Source organism: Pteropus medius, unplaced genomic scaffold, assembly GCF_902729225.1.
Source record: "Pteropus medius unplaced genomic scaffold, Ma_sr-lr_union100, whole genome shotgun sequence".
Taxonomy (NCBI): domain Eukaryota; kingdom Metazoa; phylum Chordata; class Mammalia; order Chiroptera; family Pteropodidae; genus Pteropus; species Pteropus medius.
Window position 1 is genome coordinate 10,841,832 of NW_024354875.1, and position 23,697 is coordinate 10,865,528.

A 23,697-nucleotide genomic window follows, 5' to 3' on the forward strand; every position below is an offset into this window, starting at 1 on the left:
CCTTCTCATTAAATTCCATTATACCAAAAGAAAGATCTAAGTATAACTGTAACAGGATCTAAGCATAGCCGTAAACCAGAAGTACAGGGCTGCCCTGTAAACAGTACAACATGAGAACACTTGGGAAGGTCTGTCTCCGTTCTGACTCAATAAGCAATTGCTGTGTGAAGTCAAATCTGTACATTAAGTTAGTTGCTTAAACCCAAATAGCATGACTGTATAGCCTTGTAGCAGTTTTTTTAAATTATTTTAATTATTGTGAGACAGGAAACATGTTCAATAGAAAATAAAATCATTTAATATGATTGCTATAGAATAGGCAGCATTGTTGGAGCTTTCTTTTTCCACATTTTAGTAAATAAATAAAAACTTTGTAGAGTTGAGTACGTCCATGGGCACTAAGAAAAACTTTGGTTTAAGGCCAATTTTTAAAGTTCAACAAGGGGAAAGGAAGTATGACAGAAGATAAAGGAGAATAAAGAGGAGAGAATAAAGACAGAATGGAACAAGGAGAGAAGAAAAGAAGGAAAGTAGGAAGGAAGGAAGGACGGAAGGAAGGAAGGATGGAAGAAAGAAAGGAAGGAAGGGAAGAAGGAAAGAAGGGAAGAAGGAAAGAAGGGAGGCAGAGAAGGAGAGAGACTAAAGGAAGGATAGAATAAAATACAAAAATTAACTGACAGTGCAGTTACTTAAACTCAATGAAGTTTCAGAATGTATCAGCAAAAATTTAGAAAGCTCAGGTGTTTCTGTAATTGTGGTACATTGAGAAAATTCATACTGTTGAATGAGCCTCAAATTCTCACATCTACCGGTGCAATACAGAAACATACTGGTAGTACGCTGGACTATAATCAAAAAGATGCCAAAATAAGTACATGAAGATGGAAGACTTGTGAGAGTCTTCTGTCTTGCGCTCTTCTCATATTGAGTCATAGAGTTTGCACATTTATATTTTATATGATATTAATAAAGTCCATTTTTTGCATGTTGCAACTGAATAATTTTAGAACATGCCACATTTTTATGAGAAAAAAACATGATAGAGATTTAATGTTAATTTTTTTTCATGGGGAAATAGTTTAAAGCTTACATATTCAAATCCAGTTCACTATCCTAGGGATTACAAGTCAGCAAAATGCTGAAATAATGATGCAGAACTAGAAAAAGGGAAACCATTTGCATAAAGGCTAGTATATAAGCCTTGGAAGAACAGCTTAGAATATTGCAGAAGACATAAAACTGAAAAAGATATTGGGTATTCTTTTACCATGTAGATGTAAAACAACAAACCAAGCAGCCATGTTTTAGATTAACTGTGTTATACGAGCATTTGTTTTATGAAATTATTTATAAAAGGACATGCCATATCTGAATGTCTGTAAAAGAAAAATCATCCTATTAATTACAAACTTATTTTGTACTGAAAATCTTTGGTTCCACTGTAAATGTTTTTGTTAATGGAGACAAGATTGAAGAAAACTTTTCCATCTTCATAATATTAGTTTATGCTGACCACATGCTTAAAAATTAAGATTTCTAAGATCTTTGCCTAACACATATACATGGTTCTGTTTCTACAAGTATAAATTATTTATTCTTTTGGCTCTCCATTCATCAATCTCAAAATGGAGAATATATAGAAAATGTATGTATTATGGATCTACTTGTCTGCACGCTATTACAGAGCAATCCTTGCCCACATTTAAAGATTTATTTAAAGAGAATTTAAATGTAAACAGATTCATATGCACGTGCATACATAATAGAAGAAAGGAAAAAGGAGGAAATGTTCTGAGATTTCCTTTCTAATTTTTTCTACAAAGCATGAGTTCTTACATGTGTGGTGTTTGCGATATTCTTTCTTAAACAGATATTTATTCTTTTATCAGTGTAGCACATTAAGAGTAAGTGATGCTGTATTTATAATATTTGTGAATTTTTTTCTTGGTGTTTATTCTTGCTTAACCACAAAGTTACTATAGAAATATGTTGGCTGCTCACATTGTGCAAAAGTAGTAAAGTCCAAATCCTCAAAGGAAACATAAATTTAGGACAAAGGTGGCTGCTTTTATATGAGGAGCACCCAATCGGTCTTCAAAGGTGGCAAGGAGGGCAAAAGGGAAGCTATGATGCTTTACATTTTTAACCAGGTTCGTTAATGCATTTTTGCTCGTTTATTCACTTCTAACATTTAAAGGCATGTGTAAATTCTCTGAGGGCTAAGTAATGCCATTACCTTTTTGTGGTACATGATTATTATGCATCTATGCCAGTTTTGCCAAAAACTCTCAATTACACCTTCTTCATTAAACAACAACAAACTATGTGGGTTAGCTCTGCATCACCACTTTAATTTTTTTATGAAAAATTGGTCTTCTTTCTTTTTGTGAGTATTCAGGCCAATATCACTCATTTCTTGTTATATAACAAAAGAGACTAAGGGCGACTTAATGGTAATCTGCCTTTACCTGCTGATTCTGGCTACCATTTTAATCTGTACAACTCATACTTCAGGCATGGTTTCCTTGTATCCCTATAAGTGGCAGAATAAGGCAACTGAATAAGTCAGTCCCCCAGGTCCAGCTCTTCACCAAATATGCTCTGAGATTTAGCCAAATATCTTCACCAGTTGATGGAATGACATGTGTCCTTGCTAAGAAAATTCTTACTGTCCCATTCAGTTTCATTCTCTTTTAAAACTATACACAAAGAACAGCTAGCTAATAGACATAGTATTTTAAACTACCCCATATGTCAAAGATTGCTGAGTTTCCAGTTGCTTCTTTGAAGGCCATCAGTACAATGACATACCAAGTACTTTCCTATGGACAGTTACAAAAGTCTGGCTACCATTAACATCAGCACATGTCCTAAACCTGAATATGAGGGTCATATCTCTCAAACAGGTGCTGGGACCAAAGACGGAGATCATCTAGAACTCTATCAGCCTTTTTCATGGCAGTATAAGAATTTTAGACAGGTTTGATTAAAATTTTGAGATTCATTGAATTGATAAATGTCAAAAAAAATGGGCAAAGTAACTGAGTGGTTTATGCATTGATTTGTCATCAATGGAGCTGTAGATCAGATGGCAACATGATCATTTTTAGCACAGCTTTCATCTTCCTCTGCTCAAACACACCAAATGAAGCGCCCATTTGCTGACTACAAATTCACAGTTGAGGTCGACTGATGATGCAGTGCAAAGAAGCCTGTTCTGTTTCTCTGCTCACGAATAAGCCATGTCAATCTTTACCTTTAAATAGCTCCATATATAATTATGCGATATTTGGAAATAAAGTTCAGTCACAGTTCGCTAATAACTTGTTCCCACACAAGAGAGAAAGAGAAAAAAAAAAAAGATTTAGCAATCAGTAACACTCAAAAAAAAAAAAAGGACAACTCAGTGCCAGGCTGCAATGTAAAATGGAGCATATATTTAAGGGAAAATTATAATAGGTTAAACTAATTATAACATAAATACACTATATTTTAAGGGGTTTTTTTTTCTATTTCACCATAAAACCTTAGAAAGTGCGAATTAACTTAAGCAAACAGAAAAAAAAAAACAAAAAAACAAAAAACAAAAAAACCTGAACCCAAGGAAGGTACGGTAGCTACTTTCTTGAAAACAAAACAATCTTTTCGTTCCTGCCATTTGTCTGAATTCTTCCTCCGGGCAAGCTGGACAGCTGCACTAGTAGGTTTTTCAGTCATGGGTTGTAAGCCCCACCTGGCTAGATTTGTTTAGCAGACAGCTGGCAGAATTAAATAAAAAGAATGGAACACAAAATGCTTCCCAAAAAAAGCTGAGAGAATACTTTTTGTATGTTTTAGCCTTTTGGTGGTTTACGGTTTTCTGCTTTTTTTTTTTCTTGCCTATATTCACATACTACTATATGTGAATATATCTCATAGATATTTTCTCACAATTATAACATCGTGACTGAGGCAAAAATGTAGTTTAAATGAAAACATCCAATAAGCATGTCCTGAATGACTTTTTTTTTTAGTTAGGAATACCAATTTGCAGTTTATAAGTCCTCAAGAATGACATCAGTTTTAAATTAGCATTTTTTTTTATTTCTACATTTTTTTTCTATTTTTTAAAGCCAATAAAATACATTTTCTTCATCTGGAATGTTCTTCCTAGCTTAAAGATAAGAAGAAGTCTAAATTGTGGGAATGGCATCCTTCTGCATCTGTTTCTCTCACAAACCTATCAAATATCTAATTTTTGGCATGACTGCTGGCTCCGACAGGGGGATGACATAAACCAGCTTTGTGGTTACATGTTTCACTTTTAATCTCATGGAAATAAAAATCGGCACTGAAATGTCCCTTCACATGTGACAATTTGGGACTCTTTTCCAAAAGCCCAGGCAGAGGGGCGTTAACCTGGTTAAGCTTAACACACAGCATATGCAGAAGTGTCATGCATTTTTATGCTAAAAAAGCACAAGGCAAACCTGCCTTGGTAGAGCTTTGTTTCCATCAGAAGCAGGGACCGCAAACAAGGGGAACTGTATGACTCAGTGGTAGCAAGTTACCAAAGAATGACCGAAAATGCATGCCAGAATGGGAGACGAAGTAGCTCACTTAATAACCGCACATCTTCTGTGTGTTTTGTCTCTTTCTATAAATGCAGCTGGACTAGTGGAACATTTCAGCCATCATGGGTTCACTACTTAGCATGGGGAGAATCCAGGCTTTTCACTAAACACAGTAAATATAGTATGCGAGGCTCAAAAAAACCAAAATGGTTTGGACATGATCCTGATTGGAGGAACTCCATGAAAATAGATTCCAACTGCTTATAAATGAGCAAGGGGGAGGGGGTATGCTTGTTTTAAAGACAGCATGGCAGAGAAACATTAATGCTGATAGCCCAGCTAGCACCTATGAGATGACAATGATCTGCTGCTACAGCAAATGGAAAATCACAAAGAAATTTAAATCTATTTATACAGCCCATAGAAGTGTCCTGAATATTAAGGACCAGGCCAGGAAACAAATTCTTTAATTCACTGCCTAATACTGGCTTTCCAGAGCGAAAGCCTGACTTGGCCCCATTCCACCCAGCCTATACATCTCTCCATGTAACGTAGACTTTATGGAGCCAGGCATGATCTGTTCATTGCAGAGGCCTGATTCTTCCTAAGCACTGATATCAATATCATACATTTCAAACATAGGGGAGGCCTGGGTAGGCTTAATCCCTGGGGCCCAAGGAAAACTGAGTGTAGTCCCTAGGGAGGCTGTTGGCATAGAGCAAAAAGAGAGTGTTACTGTATATGCTTTCACATGGTTAGCAAAATGGGTCCCCATCAAAGACTAAGAAAACAGCATGGTGAGAAGGGAGGAGTGAGGTCACTCTAGGTTTCTGTCTGACCCTTAAAGACAATCCAAACTTGGCTGTTATCTGACAGTGTTCTATTTAGTTTGATAGATACAATTACATCTATCTAGCCAGATAATTACAGTACTGTGCATCTTCCATGTATCGGTGGCTTAGCAGAATTAAAAGCTATAAAATCCTTTTGTGTATCCTACGGGGCTTTCTTTTCCTTCCCTGATACAGAGTTTCTCTCGCCCTCTCCCCCTGCCCAAGGAAAAGAAAAGGGAAAGAATTCCCTGTAAATTGTAGGTTCTAATTCTGAATTATTTTGTAAACGTTTCATATAAATCCATCAAGTCTGTCTTAGATCAAGTTGTATCTCAGCCAACTTCTTTACTAAAGAAAAGTGATTCATGATGAATTTTAATAGGATAACCCCTACCGTTTGAAAAATCTCCCTCCTTTGGCTTATATGAGCTTTGAAATTCATAAATCAGAAATAAGCCTGGATTTTTTTGAAAAAAATTTAGATAAAAATAAAAGATCTCTACAAGTTTCAAACTCAACCTTAATAGTTGCTCAACAGCCATATTTTTTCCTGTTTTCATCACCTCGATGAGCAGTACATTATTCTGAAACTTTGTTAGACCCTTTAATTGCAAATTGACCTTCAGTGTTTAACAGAATCGCCCACCACCAAGCAATATTTTATTTCCGGATGAAAATTAACACTGTCCCTTACTACTTTAGCACACATAAGCATTTAATTGGGGATGGCGTAGACTACTTAGTAAAATGATATTCCTGGGAGAAAAAGGAGTATTCACTAAATGTTAATCCTATGAGAGAAAGAGTTTATTATTTTGGGTAGAGGTAAACATACTGCTACGGGAATACTGTAGTATAGATTCTACAGATATTATTCAAGATATATCTCACATTTAGCAACAGAAAATGTCCTGTATTATTTGTTGGGTCAAATAATACTACATATTCTTGAGAAGATAACTTTTTTTTTTAATTTCTAGAGTTAAATTTATAACATGATGGATTACTAATTTCTTCCACCACGTAGAGTTTCAAGTCACTAATTTTACTAATCTAGTAAATGTATGGTTTCTACGCTTACGGAACCAAAGAAACCAGCGGACTCTGTGTATTTACCTTGGGATCACTTTCCTCCTGGTGGTGAAATGTATCCAGCTTCTTTGTGGAATAGAGCAATATAATATCAATAACACTATGCTACAATGTGTAGAGGGGGAAATGAAGGCTAGCTCATCTGAAGGAAGCTACAGGGGGATTTTAGATCAGCAGAATGCAATTACCCAAGCTGGAAATGTTCCAGGACACCAAAAGCAAACTAAAGGTGGGTATACTGAATATCATTTCTCCTCAATTGCAGGACAAGCAACCACATCCCTGACAAGACTGGTGCTTGTTCTATTTATTTGCCTTTACTATATGAATATTACTGGCCAAGTAATGGCCACTATCAGAAAATGGAGTGTGTAGACCATTTGAGAGCATGAAATCTGACAGGCATCCCACGCTCTTTGGCTATCTAAAAATTGAAAGGAGTTATTTTTAGAATCTGTTTCAAGATACAATGCATTTGTCGGCAGGGAACTATGGAAGACTATTTTACAGCACTCTTATATCTAAATGAGATCACATGACTGAGCTCTGGCCAATGGAATGTGGTTGGAAATATATATTCGACTTCTAACTAGGACATAAAACACACATTAGTCTGTCTATCTGTCTGTCTGTCTGTCTGTCTGTCTACTTCTCTCTCTCTCTCTCTCTCTCACACACACACACACGCACACACACACACACTCATTCTTCTGGAAATGAAGTATTCAGAGATGGTGGATGAAAAGAGTTCAAATCTCTGTGTCCTGACTCCCTGTTTGGAGAACAGTTGCCCAGAAAAAGCTTTTATTGTGTTAAGATTTGAGAGTTTTTGTTATGGCAGTTAGAGATATCTTGACTAATATAATGCCTGTGATAGAAATGGAATGTCTCTGAATTCCAGAGTTGAGGAAGTTGAAAAATCATTCCATAAAGTAAGGTTATGGGTAAGATCTATGTTTTCATTCATTGTTTGTGAGACAGTAGAATTTATACTAGTATTCTGAGGGAGGAAATAGGTATAATATAGCAAGCTGTAAAAACACTTTACAAAATTCTTTTGTTTTGACCTAGTAATTCTACTTCTAGAATCTATCCTTGAGGGAAAATCAAAAATAGTGACAATATTTTGTTCCTCAGAACAGTGATTGCAATGATAAAAATATTATAAAACATTAATGTAAGCAACAGAGATAGTTAACTAAATTTGGTTACATTTTATTAGGATATATTATACAGTCATTAAAAGTTATATATCCAGTGGATATTTTAGTCATTGATTTATTCAATAAACTAATGTTTATTGAGCACCTATTATGTGCTAGGACTTACTCTAGATGCTGAGAGCTTAACAAAAAACAACACAAAAAAAGTTCCCTGCTCTTAGAATGTATATATATTTTGGTGGGTAAGACAAACATTGTACGATAAACAAATAAATCAAAAGTAAAATAATTGATACTAATAGCAGACTTGGAAAATGCTCCACTGAGGATTTTTAAGTAAATATATATATATATGTAACCTGCAGGAACTACATACACACCACACACCCAGGTACACCAACAAACACAAACACACTTCACATATAGAGTTAGAAAAAGTCTAGAGGAAAAAAATAGTAAAATTCTAACATACGCATACACAACTTTTCTAATTACGAGCAACTCAAAATCCATGAAACATATAAATGAGTTGCATTGCTGATGTACGAATTTGAAATATTAAGTGTACAGATCGGCGTGAAGAGATCAATTTACATAGAGTACAAATGTAATTGGGCAACCAACCAGCAGCCATTTCTGAAAATGATTTTATTGTTACAAATCAAGTAACACTTTGCAAAGTGATTTAAATTATTTAAAAGAAAACACTATTTCTTTTTTAAAATGTTTTGAAAAGAAAAGAAAGAGTGATGGGTTTGGATAGAAATCAGCTGCTAGTGCTGATAATTGAAGTGTTAAGAATGGAGCAAGTCTAGAACAATAATGGAGTGATGGTTCTTATGGAATTCAGGGCCCAATGAATGGGTTCATCATTTCCTTACCCAGGAAGAAACACAAAGTAACTCATGAAACTTTTTCAGTTTGTACTCCAGAGATTGTAAAAATTATTCATCAATCAAATGAAAAATGAACGAACCACTAGTGCTCTGAAGTGGGCACTTAATATTTCCGTTATAATTTACTCTCTGTTGTTCGGGGCAACTCATATGCTATGATGGGGTGGGTTCATATGCCAATTTTTCAAGTTCTCAGTATGTCCACTCACAAATGTGGAATGTCTACCTTATGCCATACTGTCAACAGTAATTATTTCTGATCTGAGGAAATAAGGATTATTTTTGTATTAGGCTTATTATTATTTCTGCTCCCTTAAATATTTTCTAAAAAGAGTATGGTTTGCATTAAAAATAAATAAAAACAAAAATAAATACATACATGTATATATAAAAACAAAGTGTACTGATGTCTCTTTGCTCATTAGGATTGTAAATGAGAACTTTTTAGCCATGACTGAAACTCCCACTTCCATTATAAAGCCACATTGCATCTGTATAAGTAGAATTACCATCAATGGTTTCAAGTTGTTACCATAGTGATCCCAATAGGCCATCATCACTTGGCAGGTGAGCTTAGGTAACGCTTTAGGGCTCCGGGCCACGCCCATTAAAGACAAAAATCACAAAGATGTTGGAAGCCCTGAAAGGGTGGCCCTCTCCTCAAGATCCATTCACCGCTATCCATTCATTATTTATTAGAGCCCTACACCTTCGAGTGAAGTCTGCAGAGCTAAAAGTATTTCTGAAGCAACAGATTTCCAAAGAGATAGAAAAGAGAATTTGTTCTTAACTAACCTCAACAAAAAATCTTTGGGCATTATGCACACAGACAGGAAGGTCTGCAGTCCTGAATGTGGCCTACCAGATCTCACTCTGTGAGCAACAATGGAGAGCTCTGAATCAGCAGGCTGGAAGGAGTCTAAGACATCTAGACCATCACCCTGACTCCAGGTAATTTTCCAGACAGAGGGGTATCTATCTTGTTCTTAAAGCTCTCTGCTAATCTGAGAGGAAAAGACACAGGTATTTATATCCATGATGTTTCTTACCAAACATGTAATATTTGCCACCTACGCCATCTGCAGCAGTTCAGAATGTAGTAAGATTGAAAGTTAAACTCATTGATCTCAGGATAAATAATGAAATAAAAATATTTTTCATTATATAACATAATTTCCCTCTAAGTTTTGATGAAGAATTCATAAAGTGGCATTAGTAGCTCAGAGTGAAGAATGAAGCCTTTACTTAGTAATTGAGCATCATTGCAATTTTTAGAATGCAGATAGGAAAAATTCAGTATGTTGTTGCCTTTAGCATGGTGCTGTAGCAGTTAAGACCAAGGTCATAGGCTTACTATCTTGGCAGATCATTTAGCTTGTTGGCTTTTAACCACAGTCATTAGTCCTCTTATTCACACAGCTCATTTCTTCAGATTTTAGAACTTGAGCTGTTTAAGATTTAGCAGATTACTTTCCCTAATGCTCCATGTACTGACTGTGCTTAGCAACTTTGGTGACCTTATTGCAGTGTGGCCAACCTGAGTTTGTTCCACTAGTATCCTTGCTCTTGAACTAGCCTCAGCATAACAAGCCAATATTCAGATATTTGTCCTTGACGTTGGCTGGTGGCAAATGAAGCCACCTCAACCCAGACAGGATTCAGAGCTCCCAGAGACAAGAGTTGGCCTTAGTATCTTTGTAGGAACATGGTCAGGCCAATGAATGTGAGTTAGATCTATAAGAAAATCCATTCTATGGACAAGTTTACAGACAAACCATAGAGGACCCCATCTCCAGCATTCAATGTTTTGTTCTATATGTCATATATGGTTCCACAATTAAACTTCCATTTCATACCTGTTAGAATACCTATAATCAACAGGACAAGTTATAACAAATGATGGAGAGGATGCAGAGAAAAAGGAACTCTCACACACTGCTTGTGGGACTGCAAATTGGTACAGTCACTATGGAAAACAGTATGGAGGTTCCTCAAAAAACTAAGAATTGATCTACCATATGACCCAGCAATCCCTCTACTGGGTATTTACCCCAAAGACTTGAAAACCTATATCCAAAAAGATATTTGTACACTGATGTTCCATAGCAGCATTATTCACAGTGGCCAGGACATAGAAGCAACTGAAGTGTCCTACGATAGAGAGTTGGAGAAAGAATCTGTGGTACATATATACGATGAAATATTACTTGGCCATAAGAAGAAATGAAATACTGCCATTTGCGACAACATGGATGGACCTCGAGATAACCATGCTGAGCGAAATAAGCCAGACAGAAAAAGTTGAAAATCACATGATATCACTTATATGTGGGATATAAACCCACATACATGTGGAATCTAATGAACAAAATCAACAACAACAAAAGTGGAAATAAACTCATAGATACTGAGAATATATAGAGAGATACTAGATGGGAGAGAGGTTGGGGGAATAAAAAAAGACAAAAGAATTAAGAGGTACAAATGGACAGTTGCAGAATAGACATGGACATATAGAGTGTAGCATGGGGAAGATGGTTAATAATGTTGTAATAAACATGTAAGAGGGAAGAGGGGTACTAGATTTAGTGGAATGATCACTTTGTGAGTTATATGGATCTCTGATCACTCCACTATACAATTGAAATTGGTGTATTATTGTATGCCAACTATAATTGGAAAAAAACTCTGAATTGTACAATGTAAATACAAGCAACTAATTCTTTATTATATTTCAATAAAGATGGGGAAAAAAACTTTCTCTGGGCTCATTGCTAGAGACATTGGAGGCAGTGAGGTCTATTTCTTTAGGAAAACTTTTTCTCCAAAGCTATTTCTTACAGGGATAAGTCTGGTATTCAGAGCTTCACCTAGAATGATTATAGCCCAAGACTACTGAAGGAACCATGATTTCAGATATGAATTACTCAAAAGAGTGAGTTTTATAGGATTTATTCTCCCTAACACAGAAAGTTGGTGGAAATGGCCAAACTTAGTCATGCACTTAGTATGCTTAAAATTATCAAACAAAGTTATAGCAAAACTTTTCTGCATTTGAGTCACTTTTTTTTCACAATAAACAGATAGAAAATTAAGTAACAGAGAATCAATTATATTTGTATGGTGGACAGAGACTCATCCCAGTAGTTTAGAGACCAGAGTTCTAGCCATGTACTGCCACTTGACATGGGTATAAAGCAGGTATAAATGTCCTCACATATAATATAAGACATAGCTCTGGAACAATTCTAAGATAATCAAAGTCCATGAAGCCCTGGTCATGTGGCAAATTGGGAGCTCTCAATAGGAAGTATAGAGTAAGCAAAGATAGGCGACGTAGGGGCTGGGGCATTCTACGTTCATTGAGCATAGTAAACCCAAAGCCAGTATAAGCCAGCATAAATATCTAAAATTTTTGATCAAAGGGTGAGACAGGAAAGCACAGTTTTTGAGAAAAAAAAATAAGTCATTGTCAGTATCTAGCAGTACCTGAGTTATTATTTAAAGAGATGAATAGACAAAATACTAGAAATAGTCCAGCCACAGTCTATTGGCTGGCAGGATCTAGGGAAAGGGAAAAATGCAGGATCTAGTTGACTGTGTGGGAGACAAGCTGGCCTCTAGCCCAGAGCAGAATGACAAAGGAAACCAGGACCCAGGAACCAGCCCAAGTCACAGACAGATTAGAAAATGGGTCACATTTAAAGGGTAATAAATAGAGAGGCTGAGGTCTACCTGATTCCTACCAGCTGTTAGAGGACATTATCTACAGAATCTCTACTGTGTGTGTACAGTACTAGGCAATATCACCAACATACCTCAGTCGTTTCTTAATAGAACCCTCAGAGGTAGCCAAAAAAATGCTCCCTGGACAAAGAGTTCTCTGGATAAATATACAGCTTGGAAGATGTTGCATGCTATCACAGCTCCCCCTGCCCTTATCATATTCTTTGAGATGCACAACGTACATGCAAATCTCTCAGATGTCCTGTATTAAAAGAATCATTTTCATTTGTTTATTAACCCAGAATTTCCAATGAAACCACCTCCCCAGCACCCTAAAAAATATGTCTATGGACTTGTTCTTTCAGAAACATTTACAGTCTTCTTTCTGACCAAGTTTTCCAAGGAACAGGCTCTGAAATTTTCTGAGAAATGCAAGTGCTTTGTAACACAAATGTAAACTATTACCAACATGGTCAAATTGTACTGGCGGAAATGAGTAAAATGGTGATGTTAAAGAAATAATGGTGCTTAAGTTTGGATCAGTATAGATGTACCAAGACAATAGTCTTGTGTGGCCGAAGGTCTCAATTTCTGGCATGATATAGACCACAGATAGGGTGTATATTTGGGTTTATAAAAAAATATACAAAGTGAATGAATGAATGAATGAATGAAAGCAAGAAAGTAGAAATAATATCATATATTCTGTCTTTGTAGAATGAATTTTCCTTTGTGGGGGAACAATAAATTTCTCCCACACGAAGTCTAAATGGTGCATAATTCTTCCAGGATAGACCTACCATCATAATTATGATCTCACAGAATATTGGCTCTAAAATGTGTCTTTCTCTGCTGGTCTCTTCCAAGCAGAGATTATCTCCTTAAAGGGACTTATAGATTTTCTACTGTTTCTCCATCCCCAAATCACTAACCAGCCATATGACATTGCCTCTGTGGAAGAAGACTTAGTTCTTGGACAGCTGGGTGTATGTATTTTTTGGGATGGGGGAGGAGGGAAGATGGTCTCATAGGAAATTCTTTATTAACGAACAAACAAACAAACAAAAACATTGTTTCAATAAGGAGTTTCTCAGAGCCCTTCCTGTGCTAATGTGCCCTATGGTTTTCTAAGAACAGGTCACGGAGGGGTGGACATACTATATAGCATTTTTTGAGCTGTACATTTTCTCACAGAACTCTATGTCCATGGAGCATCGGAGCGGGGAGATGCTGCACTGTCTTATCTAACTTTTTTTATTGTGCTTGGCCATAGCTAGACTTAAGGGTTATTGTAAAGAATGAATGAGACAATGTGAGTAATATTTACTAGCATAGTCATACATAACAAAGCTTCAACAAAAAAATGTTCCTTAATAACCTGCGGGTATCGAGGAGGCGTTATTATCCATATCTTGTGAATGGAGAAACTGAGGTTCACAGGATTTGAGTGACTTGTCTTCAGCCAAACAGCCAAACCTGTGGCTTCTGCTTCCACATTCAAAAAACTTTCCTCCGTGTCACTGCTTCTGGCCCCTAGGCAGCGCTCACCCCATAACTACATCATTACCTACCATAGTGTCACATCCACCCAGAAATCGACTTTGCATGAGGCATTCTGAGTAAAACAAGTGGGAGCCTCACATTTGTGAATTCAATTCTTTTGAGGGCTTGTGATCAGAAAACATATGCTATCCAATTTTTCCCACACATGCCACTTCTTAGCTGGCCTATCACTGGGGGCTTGTGCAGTGTGGTCTGTTTGAGGCCAATAATCATATCACCATTGTAATGAGTGGCAAATCCTATGTAATTTACACATTAAAAGGAGGCTGAGATGCATGGAAAAACCCAGCCCCCATTTGTCTAATGAAATTAAAGCTCTTAGCCAAATAGTGGTGCTGAAAAGAGATGTTTGGGAAGGGCTCTCCCGGGCTCTCTCTCCCTTGCCTCTGAAGAAGAGGGTGAATGTTCTTTATTCATGATTCCGCCTCTACCTAAATCACTCCCACAATAAGACCTCTAAACCAAGGGGCCCTGTCTGGGAGCGTGATTTACTGATTTACGCATAGCCGAGGCCAGGCGGGGCTTACAAAGGCATTATGACTAGTTATTTTCAATAACAATTGAAGGGAAAAAGAAAGCAGCAAAGATGTTCTGTGGCTTGGCAGGCAAAGCACTGACTGGCCGCCACCATCTCCTCCAAATTGCATAAACAAAAGTTTTGAGGCATACCTGGTAAAGTATTTTAAGATATTTTTCTTATTCAGTGGTAACTGGACATTATCGGAAAGTACGTGTGAGTGATAGCCCTTGGAGCAACAGCACTGAACTTACGCTCCCATGATTAGCGAGAAGGGGTGGTTGGCTCTTACATTTAATGGCTACCCAAATTCTTATGAATCCCCATGACCTTGAAACTCTCCTTCAAGTCTGAGAACTAGCCATGTTTAAGTGAGATAAAAAAAATAATAATAAAAGTGTAATGGGTTTCAGTCTGAAAGTCAAGACTCTTCAGTCACGAAACTAGTTAGCATACGGATATTTGGTCCACAAATGAGAAAAGAATGGAAATACTGTGGAGTATTTGGGTTTAAGAATATGAATGGAGTTATCAAAGTAATCATCTATGTAGAGGAACAACCAGAGTATTAGAAAAATGACTAACGTATTTTCTCCCTGGGTTAAACAACTTCTCAAAAGCAAAAGCATTTGAAAAAAAGTAAGAAGTGCTCACACACATATGTTCACACCCACACCCCTGAACCAGAAAACAAAAGAAAAAGATTGTGTTAAAAAACATCATTTTCCACTTTTCTTACCCTGCATGAAACATTACATAATGTAGACTTGTCTGATTCCAACCTCGTTTCCTACCACTTTCCCCAACTCTCTAGCTACATCTTTCCTTCTCTTCTTCAGTCACATTAAACTCATTTTTGTTTTGAGGCCTATAATATTCTTAACCAAGATTTTTGTATAGCTAGCTCTTTCTCATCCAAGGGGATTTTTGTTGCTCTAAGCACATCAGATCAAATATATTAAAATATTCTCATGTTAAATAGAATTTATATATAATGAGAACAGGTAAGTGGCAGGTGATTAGTTACAACAAGCATTCGTATGCATTTATATAAATAATGTTGATCTCGTATTTTTTTGTTTCATAATTTTGCAGTATTCTTTTCATAAATTAATGATGATAACATTATTCTAGGTTTGAAATACTTTTGTGGGCCTTTGAAAAACTCCTGGCCATAGGCATCATGCCTACTGTACCAGATGAAATAGTCCTGCTCTCACCAGTCAAGGTCAAGCCAAATGTCACCACTTAGAAGAAGTGTTTTCTAACTACCCATTCCAAAATAGCCAACCACTCCATGCTCAGTGACTCTTTAACATTCTTTCTACTTTTTGTAATTTGAAGTTATCCTGTGTTCAGTGTTTGCCTACTGCTTGTATATAAACCCAATGATGTCAGAGACACAAATGACTGTCCTTACTACTCCATCCCCAATGCCTAGAATAGTGCTTAGCATTACATAGGTTTACAAATAAATATCTGTTGAATGAATGAACGACTATATTATTACATGAATTCACATATCCTAGGTTCATTCTATAATACTGATTTAATATAATAATGGTTTAAATTTGCATTTGTGTAAAGTTCATAACTAAACCATGGTGATTTCCACAGTAACAATTCAAGAAGCCAATTTTAAAGGTATCTAGTGTTACAGGGTGAGAGGTAAGGCAGTGGCTCCATTTTAAGTTTTAAATACAATCAAAAGAAACCCTTTCATCAAAAGAGCTTTAAAATCCTCTTTTGTACCTGGATGGAATTTTGGTTATCATAGAGAGGAGAAAGTCAACAGAGAGAACATGACTCAGTTCTCAAGGCAGGTGGGCAAAAAACAATCAGAACCTAGATTTGCAGCTACTCTTGGAAGGACCAAAACTTCCCATTAAACTAGATGCACAAAATCTTGAGACATAAAGATGGTAATTTCAGTAAGTGCACTAACAAAATCCAAGCTTAGCAACAAAAACTTTTAAGTATAAATTGGACATTTTAGTGCAGACTATGGGACAGAGAATGTGGAACTCACCCATTGAGCTCCAGACCAGAGACGTGTATCCCTAGTGGTGGTGATTTACATACAACTCATTATGGAGAATGAGTTTTAATTGTCTTCAGCAAATCACTTCATTTTTATAAAATCTTTATTAAACAATATCTCCTACTATTGTGATAGGCAGACACCAGGCTAAAATGAATCTTATGAAATTCTACTCTGTGGTCCAGAGTAGAGAAAATCATTGCATAATTCTGACTTAAATAATTTGTGCACTGTATGTTAACTATCTTACCTGATTTTCTCAGTAACTTCATTAGATAGATAAGAAATATATTGTCCCTGTTTTGTAGCGGAGAATCAGATGCTCAGAGAGATTAGATGCCTGTTTTAGTTAGGATAAGTTAAGCTCATGCTACAGTAACAAACAACACAAAAAGAAATAAACATAATTTACTTTTCCATTACACAAATGAGTATGTCTCCACGGCAGCTGTTATCTTTACAATGGCTCAGCAGTCCAGGCTGTTTCCATTTTGCAGCTCTAATACCTCAACATGAAGCCACCCCATAGGTTGGGAAAGAGATGTGGAAAATTGCATGGGAGTGTTTCACTGACACAGCCCAGAAGTGACACACATAATTTCTACATATAATTCATTGGCCCAAACTAATCACACAATCCTATTTAAATGCAAGGTTGCTGGGAAGTACAGTTTTCCATGTTCCCAAGAAAAAGGAATTTGATATGGAATTTGTCTCTGTCACAGTGCCCAAGATTAAACAGCAAATAAAGAGCTAAGATTTGGTCCAAAATCTGATACCAAGCCCAGTACTCTTTACATGACTCTATCGAAGCTGGAAGATAAGGATTATGGTTTTTTTCTGTTTGTGTTTCCAAGATCCAGCATATACCTGACATATAGAAGAGGCTCAAAATAGTTCTTATAACAGAAGAAACAAAGCAAGAGAAGAAAGAAGAAAGGGAGAAAGGAAAGAAGGATGGAAGGAAGGGAGAGAGGATGGAAGGAAAAGAAGATCTTTATTGTTTCTTAACTTCATGATTGATATATTCTTTGATGCATAGTAAAGGACAGATGTGATATAGTCATTGACAAAAGAAGAGAGAGGGAGGAAGGGAGGAAGGGAAGGAGGGAGGGAGAGAGAGGAGAGATTAAGAAAAAGATTACATGACTCTCATGAAGAAGAAATAGAGGCAAAAAGGAATCTATTTGGAATGTAAATTGGTGTGTATAATACGCCTCGAGTTCTTTGGCAGAGAGGTGACATGTAAAGTAAATGTTACAACAAAATTATTTAATAATAAGACTACTGTATTTCTTCCTCTCCATACAATTTACAGTAGAATCAAAGCACTATACTTTTACACAGCCCTTACAGGAAAAGCAAGACAAGTGCAAGCAGAAATAAATTAAGTATCTGCCATTGATTGTCATGGATAGCACCAGCTTATTGAGCTAATACTTTATTAGTGTGCTATAGCTTGGATGATGATGGTCTTTTTATTGTTTTTGTGGTAACTCTTTATTTTAAGTATCTTATCATTATGAATTCATTTAGTATTGATTGCAATAGCAGTGATCATAAAGAATTAATTTGGCATTACCATGAATGTTATATGCACTAATATGAGTTCAGCTATAATTCAAAGTTAATTAATATGGAAGGTATTATTGCTTTGCAATTTTGCAATCTTTTTTAAGTATTTAAAGTGTGGGTTTTTTTTCCAGAAAGTAGAACTTAGCAGAAAATCTACCTAAGGCATTCTTCTTTGGAGGGCAGTTTTATTTAGTGATAAATGGGAAATCTGCTTTTAAAAAAAAATTCTTTATGTCTTAAAGCATTTGAGATTCCAGTCCCAAAATTCATAGTTATTAAAAGACTAAAGCCTTGAGTCCTAGAAAAACGATCATGTCTGCTGGGTGTTCCTACTTGCTTGGCATGACTAGGGTGAGCAGTGTAACTGAGAGTTTACCTCTCCTCTATATCTTCTGTATCTCACCAAGGATGATTTGTCCCTGTCAGAGTAAAAAGCTCCCAGCAAAGGAACTCCATTTACTTATAATGATATTGAATTACCAGAAGGTACAATTCAGGACACACTTCCAGCAAGCTGAAATTGTTGAATGTAGGTATTAGTGGGAATCTGGTGAGGTTCAAGGTCTAAATCAAATTGCACGTGTCTGGAATGCCTGTCTGTGGTCTTTACTTAAAATCCACTCCACTGCCTTCTGTGGCTGTCGCTGCTGTTCTGAACACAATTATGATGGCACATGTAGACCTATTGGGATACCATGTTGCAAATGGCTGACCTTACACATATCCGGACTAGGGTGTCATTCAAGGACTGCTACTAAAAGACACCAATATCTTAGAATGATCTCTTTCCACCCCACTCCCCGAGTATAGAGAAAATCTTTGAGGCTTCTTATCATCCTTATTAAAACGTAAATGTCATTTAGATCCAACAGAATAATCCATTTCTCCACCAGGAAGTCATCAGGAGGCAATCCAACACAGAGAATCACTCCAACTGAATAAAAGAGTTAAATAGGCAGATGGGCTCTGAGGAACAATCTGGAGCACAGGGACTGCCCAAGAGGCAGACTGATAAGAATGCCACTATGGTAGGTTCTAAAATCCCAAGAACCATAGAAGTTACTGAGAAGAGGCAGAGGAGCACATATAACTGAAATGGAATCACAAAGACAAATTTCGGCCAAGGACAATGCAAAAGTCAGCCAAAAAAGTAGGCTAGAGATCAGCTAGGGTGGCTTAGCCCAGGTGGAGTCAGCAGAGAATAACTGGGCTTTAGGAAACTCACAGGGCCCTGGCAACAGCTCTGGGCTCCCTGTTCTTAGTGGAGACACTAACCAAAAATGAAATCAGAATACAAAGTAGAAGGTCGGCAGCAAAATTGATCTGGAGGAGGGTCTAGCCTATGCCCCTAATGACTTAGTTAGTATCTAGGTAGGCAGGAAGTGCCCTGGTCAGAGCCCAGAGCCAGGGCAGCAGATACAGGCAAGGCAGGACCATCAAAACTCATAGTAGAGCTGCTTGTGGCATCCCCAGGAGGAAAGAGCCTGTTGCAAAGTGAGCTGAGGATGCCGGATATAAAGAGACCAGTCTCAGAGTGGTCAGGGATATCTAGGATATACTACAAAATTTTTCTTAGGAGTCCTAAATCTATGTTACTAAAAGCACCGTTAGTGATGTTAAAAATTTATTTCCTCTTGTCAAATATACAGCACTTATAGCTTTCAAAGGGACAAATCGAGGAAACTCAGGCTAGGTCAAAGCCAGTTTCAGGCAGCTCCTCCAAGCTGCTCACCTCACTGCACAAGCTCTCTCTTCTTCTAACTCTCATTGTGCTTTCTCTTGGAGAAATAATAAAAATAGAAAAAAGCCGCACCTTTCGCTGGCCAAACACTCTCTTACGGCCATGGGAAAATGTAATTATCCCCCTTATCTTAGGTAGTAAATACCAAAACTTTTTTAGTTAGTATAAACAAAGATTGTTCTATTCCTTCTGTCTGATACCTAAAAGGCATATAAAAGTCTATTCTTATCTTTCTAATTAGTGATATTTTCTTTGTGTCAGTTAATAACACACTGCAAATCAAATAACAGACAGCTGCTGAACAGAAAATTCTCAAGTCCAGAATTCTCCCATCCCACTAGATCAGTTGAAGATTTCAGGAAAAGGGAAGACTGAAGCACACTGAAATGATTTGGTTCTTACCACCTTAAATTAGCATGTCTTTTGATTATAGGTGTTTCAGGGTGTCTTGGTGGCAGCAACACTCGATAATAAACACAAGTTCAGCACTTCAAAGAGCCTATGCGAGCATAAGCATTTACCCTTAAAAATTAGCAGAGGATGTCATGGAGGTAAGCGGGTATACTTTATTTGTGCTATGGGAAGCAATAATGGAGATTTACAGTTCTTCAATATAGCATAGGATTTCCCAGAATGCTGACTAACAGAACCACACAGAGGTTTATTGATGTAGCACTGTATTGGAAACACAGGTTTATTAATAAATAGCTTCATGAGAGTATAAGAAGCAAAAAGAGATAGCAAATGATACGATGGCATGAAAACTAGGAAGTCCATGTGAAAAAGCATGTGGTTTGAGAAATGTGACCAGGAGATTAACCGCAGAGATCAACTTAGAAACTTAAGCATTTAGGGAAAACATTCAAGTGGAATCTGTGCTAACAACAGAGCCTTTTCTTTCTGTTTGCAGGTTTTAATAGCCACAAATGTCTCTTAGCATTTCCCTCCCTTAGGAAGACAATATCGGAGTGCTGGCATCAATTTCTTCAAATTATAGTGGCAAAAGATAAACAAAGCTCAAGATATAGAAATATATTTTACACTGAAAAAAAAAAGGGGGTAGGGAACACACACTGAAACCAAATCCTCATATTTCTTGGCTCACAGTAGCAGGCTGACTAGTTACCCAAAATGAGCTTACTGCAAAATCACTCTGTTCTCACCACAGGCACAATTTACCAACTGGGTGCAGCAGACACCGGGCTGGCTCCTCAACTTCTCTTCTCCAATTAAGCTGCACAACCTGTTACCATTTTGCCAATGGACTCTATTTACTTAGGTTCTGCATAACTTGCCAAGTGCTCACTCTGTGGAATTCCCAGCAAAGCAAAAAGAACAATTGGGGGGAATTTTTGTTCACATCCTCTCTTTTAACTTTCCAGAGCAGAGGGGAATGCATCAACGTGGAGCAGATGTGCTGAGACCAAATGCTCTCTTCCTCATGATTACAAGTGGTTATACCTGTGGATAGGCAAGCTAATTCCATTGCAAATGTGCAAGAGAGGGTAGTACTAACGTACAATGTGTGGTCCTGGAGGCTTTGTTCCCACGTAATCGGGTGCTTCGTTTCACAAGACCTGGCACGTTCAGAGGGAAACAAGCAAAACAGCCCCGTGCAGTTTTCATTGTGAGCTCTCTCTGTACTGCTTAGACAGTGCCCAGTTCTCAGCAATGTTGACATAAATATTGTGGAATTTCTTATTTGGAGCTGGAAAGTAATGATTCTTTCTACTTAATGTGTTCAGCGACTCTACACCCTATTGTTTTCCGCCATTTGAAAATGCCCGAGGATGTCATTATAACTACATGTATCAATATTAAACCTTTACAAACAGTTGACTAAATGAGCTGTTATTATCTTTGTTTCTGAAAATGCTGTACCTTTTTACTTCATTTATCAGTAACTAGGTATAGTCGATTGCACTCTGGTATTGATCCCAATATCTATACCCGTCACAGACTACCTTTCCTCAAGGTCATTGTAAGGTCGGGTTATGATCAATATGAATTGACTGTCTGTAAATAAATTTATGTAGCTGACATAATTGCAAGTAATACCTTTTTCAAATTAAGGTGGACCATTTTATGAAGCACACGTGTTTGAAACATTAACAGTAACACCATCCAATTCTGCATAATGAACCAGTCTTGCTATAATTCACAAGTCCTCTTTGTATAACTAAAAGCTGCATAAGCTCCCCAATAACCATTTCTAAATAACACCTGCAGTTTCAAGCTTCAGATTTCATGCGGATGCTAATGATGTTTTCCAAGCAATAGTATGTAGCCCCTATGTGCATTTCGATTTCCGATTCTCAAGTTTCATTTCTATCATTGCTATTTCAAAGTCGAGTGACATATTTAGTCATCCTAATCAGAGCACCATGTCTGATAAAACCAACTTTCTTGAGTAGAAGCAGTATGATCAAAATACAGAGTGGATTCCACAGCCATCTCCCCACCATGGGCCCCTCACACTGTAGGGAGACACACTTGTGATCAGCCTGCTAGCCACTGGATGTCACTGACGCTTACATAAATGGAGCTTAAGGGGCATTTATCTGACTGTAAAAATCATGACTTCAGTAGAAAGCAGTTTAGCTAGAAACATTTCACTCAGGCAATTTCTAATTTCAGAAAAATAGGCTCATAAAGCTCACAAAGGCGATACCCAACTTCAAGCGTGATTAGTTTCAGTTGTTTGTTTCAGCTTTAACTGGGATATGAATAAACAGCAAGTTTTGGGGGTGCACTCCATTTTTGACAGCAGCTGCCATTCTGTTTTTAAAGGAACACTACCCAATCAGGTCTGTGACATCCTGAAACACTTATTAGCAAGTCCATAAAACAATAACTTAGGAAATTTTTAAATTCTATACTTATTGTTTTTTTGTTTGTTTGTTTAACACAATGTCCTATATTTAACTATTTCGGGAGTATATATTCTTATTAAAAATTAAAGATTACTTGAAGCACTTAAATGTACTACTTTTAGTATAAATGATTTGGATTCAGATTTTAAACAAGAAGTAGGACTTTGTAAAGCATAATTAATGATGAAAGTGTCAGAAAAACATCATTGAATATATTATAAAATGGTTCCCACCATAAAATTCATTCTCGGATCAAATTATGGCAGAGGAATGTAATTTTCCTTGACCATTTCATGAATTCTCTTTCTAGGACATGTCAGGGAAACCAATCAGATCTATCAGTAGATGGTCTACAGCGTAAATATAAAAAGATGTGATAGATTGGGAAGTTCTAACAAAATAAGGATTTATCTTTTGTCTTGAATATAAACATAAAGCAAATGTAGTATGTTAGCGGCTTGGAGAAAAGGCACTATATAAGAGCAAAGAATTATGACAAATGACATTGCAACAGACATGCTGCCATCCCAGAGCTTGAGCCATTTGAGAAGCTATTTTGAATTAATAACGCATGCCGTCGTGATTACATTTGCTTAGCAGAAACATTTTAAGAAATAACAGCCTGCAAGAGGAAACTGAAACAATAGCTCTCTATCTTTATATAACATATAATTGCCATTTTTCTCAGACAGAAAAGGCTCAAAATCCATAGTAACTAAAGTCTAGGTTTTTATTTTTAGGTGACTATATATTTGCATATGTAGCAAAATAAATTTAGTACTCCCCAGAAAAGTATTATATTACTGAAAATATAAATTCATGGGGACTAGATCACCCACTGATAGCTCATATTGTTAGAGCTGAAGTTGGGGCAAAAAAAGGAAAAGTAACTAACAGTCAGCCAACTTTTTGCACAAGTAACTCAGTGAAGGCTAAGGTGGAAATGTGTACACAATCTCACCTCATCTTTATCCCCCCACAAAAAAAAAAAATCTGAAAAATAGATGAAAGTAGACTTACGTGCATTTGGTCAATTTTATCTGTTGATAAGTTAATTAAGAAGCATAAGTCTCTATCCAAATAATGGAGGCCAAGCAAATATGTCACAAATTGCTCATAGTCCA